Source organism: Triturus cristatus, chromosome 7 (assembly GCF_964204655.1).
Source record: "Triturus cristatus chromosome 7, aTriCri1.1, whole genome shotgun sequence".
NCBI lineage: Eukaryota > Metazoa > Chordata > Amphibia > Caudata > Salamandridae > Triturus > Triturus cristatus.
The window spans coordinates 1,705,368,289-1,705,379,897 of record NC_140590.1 but is presented as its reverse complement, the minus strand read 5'-3'; the positions used below and the strand labels follow the sequence as shown (position 1 = coordinate 1,705,379,897).

General features: G+C 45.7%; 1 pseudogene; it reads left to right on the top strand.

Annotated features, from left to right (window-relative positions):
- The first annotated feature begins 354 nt into the window (after positions 1 to 354).
- On the top strand, positions 355 to 920 carry LOC146812820 (syntenin-1 pseudogene; annotated as a pseudogene).
- Positions 921 to 11,609: the final 10,689 nt, after the last annotated feature.

Here is an 11,609-nt window from a genome sequence, read left to right as displayed (position 1 = left end):
CTTACCAGAAGAGGTGCAGTTACTGCCAGCACTGCTTCTCGTAAGCAACATACATGCTTATGCACCCCTTGCAGGTTTTCAAAACATATTAAAAAAAGGCATTGCCATTTATAATGCCAATATCTCAAACTCGCAAATGCGAGACCAATTGCATTGTAAATGCTTGTTCTATATTGCTACATATCTCATTTCTGCTATTTAAAAGATCTAGAAATAGCAGATGATGCTACAACCCAATCTATTTGCATTCTAATGTCACATGTCAATGGTGCTGGAAAAATTGCAGAGCACCTGTTTGAGCTCTCACCCTTCTCTCACCCAGCTAACTCTCAGAGCCAGGTAGCATTTTCGAGCATGCCCTTGTATCCTTCCCTGGAAGACATGAAGATCTTTAAAATAATCCAGACACAAACTGCATTTTCGGCCAATCCTGCTTATGCAGCAACTCTATCCGAAGCCTCCGCTCCAGTTCCTCGTGATGGATGATTCTATCCCAAATGATAGCCCGAGCTTGCTCAGAGCATGTGGTTGTGTCTGAATGAAAAAGCAACACATCGAATCCTGTCTGTGGTGCCATCAAAGGGGCCACAACCTGCTACAAGACCTTCTTCGATGAAATACACAGCGGCTCTTATAACAGTTAAATGATGTTGGGATTCGCAGAGCAGTAAACAAACAAGTTGTCGTGAAGTAATCCCGTGCAAAGATCGAGATGGCAGAATTGGTCCCCGAATTCAGGCTGTTGAGAATGGAATATTTGTTCCGTTGATGCAAGTTAATCCCCAGCACCTTCAGTGGTTATGAAGTTCAAAGATTGGATTTTGCAAATAAAAGGGAAAAACTGTGCCGGATGGAGTTCCTAGAAGTCTCACAAAATCCTTGCACATGCTGCTGGAGATAAACTCAGAGGTCACAAGTGAGACCTCAGTCAGAGTTTCTGGTAGCATCCAGGGTGGGCACTAGAACAACCACAGTCACTGTTGTTTTATTTAACATGGACATATCCTGGATTTGGTGTATACCTGAAGGCTTGTCAGTCATGGCAGTGAATTATTTAAACCAAGGTTGCACCTCACTTCCTCCTGCCACATTCATTAGGTCTCGCCTATGCAGCGCGCATGCGCTGAATAGGCAAAAAGACCTTTAGCGATCGCTTCGGCTTTTCAGCCAAAAACGTGCACGCGTTCCATTGCCTTCAATGGCAACTCGTGCACGTCTAGAGATTCACTTGCGGGAGCAAGTGGCTGGTGCCATATGTTATCAATTATCGCGGTACCAGTCGCTCGCTCCCGCAAGTGAATCGCGCAGGCCCCCCCCTCTCTCCCCCTCCCCCTGGTGCCGCGCGAGGCGCACGTGCTTGTGCTTGTTAACCTTGATGTGGAGAAGGCTCTCTGATTTGACTCTGGTATATCAGACCAGCGTCTATAAACTCACATCAGTGCCAGATTACACTGTAACCTCTGCCAACCTACAGGATTCTCATTGTCATTCATTGTATTTCAATTAATCTCAGGCTGTTTCTCTGAAAATCTGGAATGGATTCGCCCCTCATGAATCAGCAGTAGATTTCTATTCATTAGCCCAAAGGTCTTAGATTTTCTCCTATAGCGGTGCCTGTACCTCACTAAGAATTTTCTTTATGTTATGTTGAAAAATATGCCCTTGAAAAGTCTGTAATACCCAGGTGAGATAAAATCTTGACAGACATGCAAATGGTGGAATTTACTTCACTCGAGCAGCAAATCCATTTTTATGTAGATTTTTGCTCATGTCTCCGCACCGTCCATATGGAAACGGGCTTTGGGGAGCTATAAAAAACCCACACCAGTTAAGCGCACTCCACCTAATATCTGGGAGAAAAGAGACAATTCTAGTGGGCATCTGTGTTTATTGGCTCCCTCCTAATCTCTCTTTAATTAACTTTTTATGTAAAGGGTAGATTTATTGGAGGCAGTGAATGTGGCTGGGCACACCGGTAAATCTTCGGAAGCTAAGGCTTTTGTCGCATTACTTTGTTAGGACGCAAATAACTGATAATTAATGATAGCGGTGACCGGGGAGTAAATATGAAATCCTGGGTCCACGTGACACCCCGAAAAATACGAGAATTATGTGCTTCGGCTCCATGAGTGTTGCGGCGAAAGTCTGATGAGAAGCAGGTGATGGAACGGAGAGGGTGAACCTTAGCATGGTGCCTTGGCCCCCCAAAGAACCCTTGGTTGCCAGAACCGTGGAAGCCAAGTAAATAAAAGCGGAAGTGCTGGTAGAGTTCAGAAATGTCTACTTGTGATCAGATGGCATTTTTTAATTGTTGGAGTAAATGAAGAACTATTAACAGTGGGGTGACCAATGTAGGTACTAGATGGACGGATCCATGCCACACTTTAGTCCCTTGAATGCCCATGACGAGCTGGACTCGTCATGGCACACAGTTCTCGTGTGCCCATGACGAGTCCAGCTCGTCATGAGGCATCCCCTGCGAAATTTCCTTTAAAGCAAAATAGCCTTGGGAGCTGGGGAAGAGCTTCCCCAGCTCCCGAGCCCCCCCACCCTGCTATCACTGTAATGACGATCGGCGCGCACGTCGCGCCAACGTCATTACAGTGAAACCGAAACTGAAATGAGCCAAGAGGCTCATTTCAGTTTCACTTTCTACGTGCTCAGGGGGCTATCTCAGCCCATGCCCCCACTCCACCCCCCCAATTATTACAGTCTTTCTGCCCCCCCCTGGGGGGCAGATGGGGCAGTGGCCCCTAATCTGCCCCTTCGGGGGGGCAGAAAGCACACTAAACACCAGGGATTTGTTTTTAGTTTTTTTTTAGGGTGGGGGGTGCCCGAAATGGGCACTCCAATGCCCCCACCCACCTGCCACCATTACAGCCTTTCTGCCCCCCCTGGGGGGCAGATGGGGCATTGGCCACTAATCTGCTCCTTTAGTGGGCGGAAAGCCCACTAGACACTAGGGACTTTTTTTAGAAACTATAAATAAGGGTGGGGGCTGCCCAAAACGGGCATGCCCATGACCCCAACCCCCCAATTATTACAGTCTTTCTGCCCCCCTGGGGGGCAGATGGGGCATTGGCCCAAATCTGCCCCTTCGGGGGGGCAGAAAGCCCACTAAACACCAGGGATTTGTTTTTAGTTTTTTTTTTAGAGTGGGGGCTGCCCGAAATGAGCGCGCCAATGCCCCCACCCACCCGCCATCATTACAGCCTTTCTACCCCCCAGGGGGCAGATGGGGCATTGGCCCCTAATCTTCCCCTTCGGGGAGGGGCGGAAAGCCCACTTGACGCCAGGGATTTTTTTTGCGCAATTTTATTTAGGGTGGTGGATTTTATTTAGGGTGGTGGCTGCCCACCCCCCGCCACCATTACAGCCGTTTTGCCCCCTCTGGGGGGCAGATGGGTCAGTAGCCCCCAATCTGCCCCCCCCGGGGGGCAGAAAACCCACTAAATGCCAGGGATTTTATTTTGTACAATTTGTTTTAGGGTGGGGGCTGCCCAAAATGGGCATGCCAATGCCGCCAACCCCGCACCACCATTACAGCCTTTTTGCCCCCCCTGGGGGGCATATGGGGACAATAGTACCCAATCTGCTCCCGGGGGATGGCAGAAAGCCCACTTGACGTGAGGGATTTTTTTGCGCATTTTATTTTAGGGTGGGGGCTGCCTAAAATGGGCACCCAAATGCCCCCAGCCCCTGCCACCATTACAGCCTTTCTGCCCCCCCAGAGGGGCAGAAGCCCACTATCCACCAGGGATTTGTTTTGCATGCAAATGCCCCCACCCTCCCCCATCACAAAAATGACAGTCTTTCTGCCCCCCAGGCGGCAGATGGGAGCTGTAGCCCCCAATCTGGCCCCCCTGGGGGATTCAGAAAGCCCACTAGAAACCATGGATGTTTTTGTTTTATTAGTGTAGGGGTAGGGGCTCCCCAAAATGGGCATGACAATACCCCACCCCACCCCCAGATAAATTCCAGTCTTTCTGCCCCCCCGGGAGGGCAGATGGTGGCAGTGGCCCCTGATCTGCCCCCTGGGGGGGCAAAAAGCCCACTAGGTGCCAGCGAGTACGCAGGCTTTTTTTATGCATGGTGGTGGGGGCTGCCCAAAATGGTCATACCAATGCCCCCACTCCCACAAAAAAAGCCACAGTCTTTCTCCCCTTTTAGGGGCATATCGGGATGAAACCACCTTCCCCGATTCTCCCCCAGGGCGGCAGAAAGCCCACTGGGCTCAGACTTTTTTTTAGCAATGTGCCTACCTGTGGATTTTGGGCCCTAGCGCAGTTGGCACGTAGGGAAACCTAGCAAACCTGTACATTTTTGAAAACTGGACACCAAGGAGAATCCAGGATGAGGTGACTTGACTGGCTCTCACCAGATTCTGGAATCCCCCGGGTGTCTAGTTTTCAGAAATGTGTGAGTTTGGTAGGTTTCCCTAGGTGGCCGCCGAGCACCGGGCCAAAAAACCAAGTGAACCCCCTTGCAAAACCAGGTTGTTTTGAGATAGGCAATTTTCATGGTGCCTCAATACGTTGTGGGCCCTTGCCTGTCGCGGGTACTTGGGCCTCCCACACGAGTGAGGCACCGTTTTTATCGGGAGACCCGGGGGAACGCTGGGTGGTAGGAAATTTGTGTCAGCCCGGTGATACCACAACTTTCCAACACAAAAATGTGTGAAAAAGATGATTTTTTCGGCTAATTTTGAGGTTTGCAGGGCATTCTGGGTAAGGAAACGTTGGGGGATCCACGCAAGCCATACCTCCCTGGAATCCTCCGGGTGTCTAGTTTTCAGAAATGTGTGGGTTTGGTAGGTTTCCCTAGATGGCCGCCGAGCACAGGGCCAAAAAACCAAGTGACCCCCCTTGCAAAACCATGTCGTTTTGAGATAGGCAATTTTCATGTCGCCTCACTACGTTGTGGGCCTTTGCCTGGCGTGGGTACTTGGGCCTCCCACACGAGTGAGGCACCGTTTTTATCAGGAGACCCGGGGGAACGCTGGGTGGTAGTAAATTTGTGTCAGCCCGGTGATGCCACAACTTTCCCACACAAAAATGTGTGAAAAAGGTGATTTTTTCAGCTAACTTTGAGGTTTGCAGGGCATTCTGGGTAAGGAAACGTTGGGGGATCCACACACGCCATACCTCCCTGGAATCCCCCGGGTGTTTAGTTTTCAGAAAGGTTTGGGTTTGGTAGGTTTCCCTAGGTGCCGGCAGAGCTAGGGTTCAAAAACTACAGCTAGGCATTTTGTCAAATTCATTTTCATTTTTCGCTGCGAAATTGAGGTGTGTCCACGATGCGTTTTGTGCCGTTTCCTGTCACGGGCACTAGGCCGACCCACACAAGTGAGGTACCATTTTTCTCAGAATACTTTGGGGAACGCGGGGTGGGTGGAAATTTGTGGATCCACGCAGATTCCAGAACTTTCCTCCACAGAAATGTGGGGAAAATGTGGGGGGTTTTCACAATTTTTTAGGTTTGCAAGGGATTCTGGGTAACAGAACCTGGTGGGAGGCAGTCAAGTCACCCCATCCTGGATTCCCCTGGGTGTCTAGTTTTCAAAAATGTATAGGTTTGCTTGTTTTCCCTAGGTGCCGGCAGAGCTATGGTTCAAAAACTACAGCTAGGCACTTTGCCAAAAAAGGGTCATTTTTCACTGCGAAATTGAGGTGTGTCTACGTTACGTTTTGCGCCGTTTCCTGTCGTGGGCACTAAGCCGACCCACACAAGTGAGGTACCATTTTTCTCGGAAGAATTTGGGGAACGCGGGGTTGGTGGAAATTTGTTGATCCACACAAATTCCAGAACTTTACACCACAGAAATTTGAGGAAAATGGTTTTCTTTTTACAAAAGTTTAGGTTTGCAAGGGATTCTGGGTAATAGAACCTAGTGAGAGGCAGTCAAGTAACCCCATCCTGGATTCCCCTGGGTGTCTAGTTTTCAAAAATGTATACGTTTGCTAGGTTTCCCTAGGTGCCGGCAGAGCTAGGGTTAAAAAACTACAGCTAGGCACTTTGCTAAAAAAAGGGTAATTTTGCATTGTGAAAATGTGGTGTGTTCACGTTGGGTTTTGAGCCATTTCCTGACGTGGGCACTATGCCTGCCCATACAAGTGAGGTACCATTTTTATCAGGAGACCTAGGGTAATTCATATTTGTAAAGGAACTGTTATTACCTATTGACTTTCGATGCATTTCTGCCTTCCAAATGAAAGACATTGTGTAAAAAAGAAGTCATTTTAAAAAATGACTGATAATTCTCATGCTAGTATGAGTATTCCCAATTTCGGAAATGTGCAAATATCTACTGTTTCTAAACTCTATATTTTGTTCCCATTTCAGAAATATATAGGTGTCTTTCATACCGATTTTTCCGTGTACACATTTTGACAGAATAATTACTAAATACCGGGTACACAATAAAAAACCATTGCAAGTTGCTGCTCAGTTTTTGGCTCTGGGTTTGTCGGGTTCTTGGTGAACCTACAAGTCCTATATATCCCCACAACCAGTAATGTCCAGCGGATGTAACGGTATATTGCTTTCAAAGAGCTGTCATAATTAGAAGAAGTTACAGGTGAAAACGTTGACAGAAAAGGCTGTTTTTTTCAACTAATTTTCAATTTATCCTATATTTAACTGTTAGTTTCCATAAAGAAACCTTGATGGATCTACACAAATGACCCCTTGCTGAATTCAGAACTTTATCTACTTCTATATAATGTATAGCTTTCCAGGATCCATTATTGCTTTTGTACCCATTTCTACCATTAACTGGAAGGAGGTCGAAAGCACAAAAAATAGCAAAAATAGGCTATGTCCCAGAAAAATGCCAAAACTGTGTAAAACATGTTGGGTTTCTGACAGAAGTCTGGTATCCCCTAAAAGCTGGGAAAATGGTGATTTGAGCCCCACAAACCCTTTTTGAATAACATTTTCAGGGAAAAACCCAGATGCTTTCATTTGCAGCCCGTTTTTCCTCTTTTTCCCAAAATAACCAAAATTTTGCTGTATTTTGGGTCATTTCTGTGACCCCTCCAGGGGAATCCACAAACCCTGAGTGCCTTTAGAGTCCCCATTATGTTGGAAGAACAGGACGCAAATTTGACGTGGATACCTTATGTGGTCAAAAAGTTACAGGGGCTCAGCGTGCACTACCCCAAATAGCCAAAAAAGGCGTGGCACAGGAGGGGGAAAGGGCCTGGCAGCGAAGGGGTTAAAGATAACTGCATACTGTGTACATGAGGTTTGTTTAGATGCAATGTATACAGAATAATTTCATGTGGATAGCCTGAAAATCTGGCACAGATCTAGGACCACCTGGATCTATGCGGATGCCCTCCATTGTTTACCATAAAGTTACATACGCTAAAACTGACTCAAACAGTGCCACCCTAAGCCTAGAGATGTCTCAGTTTGCAGTGAGTTTTAATAATATCTTAGGATAGGGTGCACTGTGGCAGGCCAAAGGGTTAAATCCATATCAAAGTAAATGGAAATAATATACATGGCCAATACTTAGAAATCTGCCTAGTATCTGGCCAAAACTGAACATGCCTGCCTTAAAGAAGGAATAAATAGGATTGAAACAGTCGCAAGTGGTGATCTTTGAAAGTGGTAGCATGTGATATTTGTCCCAAACTGTCAGTGAGTCACAATTCTTGTAGGGAAGTTTGGTGGTGGGGGCTCCTCCCTGAATGTTCTCATAAATTTGCAAAAAAAAGTCTTTTCATGGTGTGGCAAGTCAATCAAACCTGACACTTGCCATATGAGTAGACCCCATTTTTTTAAAAATGTGAAATGGATGCCACCATATGTCAAAAATGCATCCATTGTACTGGTACCAGCATTTTGTCATGGTTGTCCTCCATATGCCATGGATTCCCCTTATGTTAACAGTTACACTCAATGTGCCAGTGCCAGAATCTTGTCATTGATGCCATCCATAAATCATGTGTGACCCCTATGTCAATATTTACCTCTAGTATGTCACATTCAGCATTTTGTCATGTGTGTCTTCCCTTATATGCCAGGAATTACCTCAAATGTGCAAGCATTAGCATTTTGCCATGGTTGCCATATATGTAAATAATTATCTCCAGTATACCAATGTCAGCATTTTCTCATGGTTGTTCCATGTGCCAAGTATTACCCCTCGTGGGTAAGGGCCAGTATTCGGTCACAAGTGTCCATTATACTAAGAATTCCCTCAAGTATGCCAGCACCAGGATTTTGCCATAGGTGCCGCTGGGCCCACAGGCAGACTCAGCAGCATAATATCACTTTCTCACTAATTCTTACTTATATCCACTTTGACACACTCTCAATCATTATCACTCACTCACTCTTTATATTTATTCTCACTCACAGTCATTTACTCTCACACACTATTTTGCACTCACAGTTTTACTGTTATTTCCTCATTGTCAATCACACTCACTCACACTGACGTGCACTCACTGTTACTCCTACTCTCCCACTCTTACTTGAACTCAGTCTTACTCTCACTCCATCATTCTTGCTCAGTCTAACCTATTCTCACTTACTCCAACACCCTATTCTCACTCTTTTACACACACTCAATCACACTTTCACTCATTCATACTTTCCCCTCACTTGTAATACTTTTACTCACACTCAGTCATTCTCACTCATTGTCACACATTCTCACTCACTCTGACACTCATCCTCACTCACAGCTACATTAACTCATTGTCACTCACTCCCACAGACTCCCTCACTCTTACTTCCTCACACTCATTCATATTCATTCTCAAGCACTTGCCTTCACTCTTACTCTCACTCACCAATTATTACTCACTCAGTCACTAACTGATTCTCAGCCACTCTTTCTATGTCACTCACTCTCTCACTTTCACGAACACACACACTCACATGCAAAGGCACACATGCTCACACTTACATATGCTCTCTTTCTCTCAGGAACACACAAAACTCCCACCCCACACACATGCACTCACACACATTCTCACTGTATACATGCATTCAAGATATATTTTTTACTTCCCTCATTTGACTGTGAAAATCCTGTTCTAGGTTCTGATCACTGACCTTGCGTAGACACACAATTAAAACAGGAAACTAAAATGTCAAACCTGCTCTTGTTGCTGGTTCCAGGTCTCAGTCTCTTACTCTTTCACTCCACCCTTTCCTATTTCAGTGATGAGTTAGGAAGGGAAGTGGTAATAGCAGTGCTTAATTTGTAAAAAATGAAGAGCCAGAATCCTTCTCGGAAGGCCACTGCAGCATGCACCACCCACACCCTGCCAGTGCTGCCAATGGCAGTACCAACATAACACCTAACCATCACACTCCTACAAGAGTGACAATTCAGACTATTTCAGGACACACACAGCTATAATATTGGCATGAGAGGCTAGTATTATTAATTTTCAATGTATTGACCTAATTATCCTCATCTCAAAATTAAAAGAAGACAGCCCCACCATGTGGTGGACTGTCACTAGAGCTGATGCTGCCAATTAAGTGCCGGTGCTGAGCACCGGAAACCACAGGCACAAATTAAGCAATGGGTGATAGGCTGATTTGCATGTAACCCTGTGCAATGAAAGAGATTAAACTTAAGGTACCCAGGGCTTCTTTTCCCAGTGACACTGCAGCATGTCACAAATGGGAAGGAACTAAGGTGTGACTGTCCTCCTTGGACAGTAATATGTATGTTCAGAGTTCAGATGAGTTTCTTCTCTCACCTCTGGCCTCAAGCCCACCATGTGTTGCCTGTGTACAATTACTGATGGGACACATCCACAGTCCTCAATAGGTAGCCTTTCTGCATGCTCAACTGTTTCTGTGCTTTGGAGGGTATCCATCTATGTGTGTGTTCTCTTATGGAAAAACTGCCTTTACCAGCACAAGAATCCCCTGGCTGGTGGTTGCACCCAAAGTGTGACCTCACTCATAGCTGAGGATTGCTAGTACTGGCTTACCGAACTATAGGGAGACTAAGAGTGGCAGCTGGCTTTAGTTCTTTGGCAAGGGCCCTTTCAAGCGACCCCCTTGTGGGTAAGGGGGCTATCCACTCTCCACTGCGAAATCTACTCAGTGTCCTCAAGTGGAGTCCTTTCTTGCACCCCCCTTCCATACAGCATGTACTGTATTCCGTCTGTGTTTGTGAGTGACAGGTTACCAATTTGTTTGTGTGGAAGGAAACCATGTGAGGCATCTAGGCAAAATTTTAATTACACCTGCATAGTTTGAATAGTTTTGGTCATTTACCATAGCAAAATGTACACAAAATTAGAGATATTGTATCATTACACCACATTGCATACATTTGTAGAGAACTTTTAATGTGAGATGTAGTGTTAGGGTAGCTTTTGAACCTGAGTGGCATTTCAGGTAGGTTTTTTGGTGCGCTGCTGCGAGGCATGCAGTAGTGGAGTATGGCTTTGAAGCCCTGCCCACTCTCCGCACATATTTTTAATTGGCTTGTGTCATTGTCCTTCGTAAACGCTGGCTTTCGAGCTGTTATTAGGCTGGTTAGTCCATCCTTGGTACCGCCTTGTCTGCATTTGCTACCTACCAAAAAGGCTATACCTTTTACTGGTGTTGTTGCATGGTCTGCTTTATAAGTAGGTGGGCACTATTTTATGTAATGCTCTCCCCCTATTCCACCCACTATCTCGCAGCACACCGCCCGCTTTTATTTTAATTTTTACTAATGGCGGTCTGCTTTAACTATAGCGGCCATGTTTTATTTATTTATTTATTTTAGCAGTGCGGTCCACATTTAGCGGCCTCACTTGCTTCTTTATTCATTTATTTTGTTTACTAGCGCCCATTCGACGCTTTCACATATCTTTACACAAACAGCGTCTCCAGAAAGGTACGTGGCCGACATTTAAGTGAAAGCGCGGCATGGGCGCTTTTACCAAAAAAAAACATTTGTTTGTCAACTTGACAAACAGATGCTTTTTTTGTCAAAGCCTCCATGCAGCGGTTTCACTTTAATGTCGAACATGCCCCTTTCTTTAGACGCAGCTTGTCTAAAGAAAGGGGCGTGGCCTTCATGAATGTGAAAGCACCGCATGGGTGCTGGTAAAAAAACTAATATTTGCAATGCAATAGGTCTCACATTTGCGAGAGTTTAAGCAATTGCATTGCCTTTTAATGCAAGACCTATTGCATTGCAAATGCTTGTTTTTAAAGTCACAGAAACTTTGTTGAAATCCCCGCTAATTTGGCAATCAATTTATTGATTTCTGTGCTAATGAGATTGCTCTTAGAGGCCACAAATCTTCTTTCTTAAAAGTCAAATCAAATGTTTCCGATAAATCAGTCCATTTCTTTCTGAATGTTGTCAAGCTCCCTGGTTCCAAAAAAACCAAAGTATTTGTTCCACAAGGGTTTCTTTCTCCGCTCTCACTGTGAGCTAGGTAGGCATTGTTAGTTGTGACCTTAATTACCGTATTGTGGGGCACCGATTGCTTTCTGTGTTGTAAGTGGTGGGCACTATTGACTTTCAATTCGTACCCGAAGTCTGCCCAAGTTTGTGCAAACAGTGCTGCTGGATCCCATGTGGTGATAGGTCCGCCTGTGCCTGTCTGTGCTGAGGAGACTGTTCATGG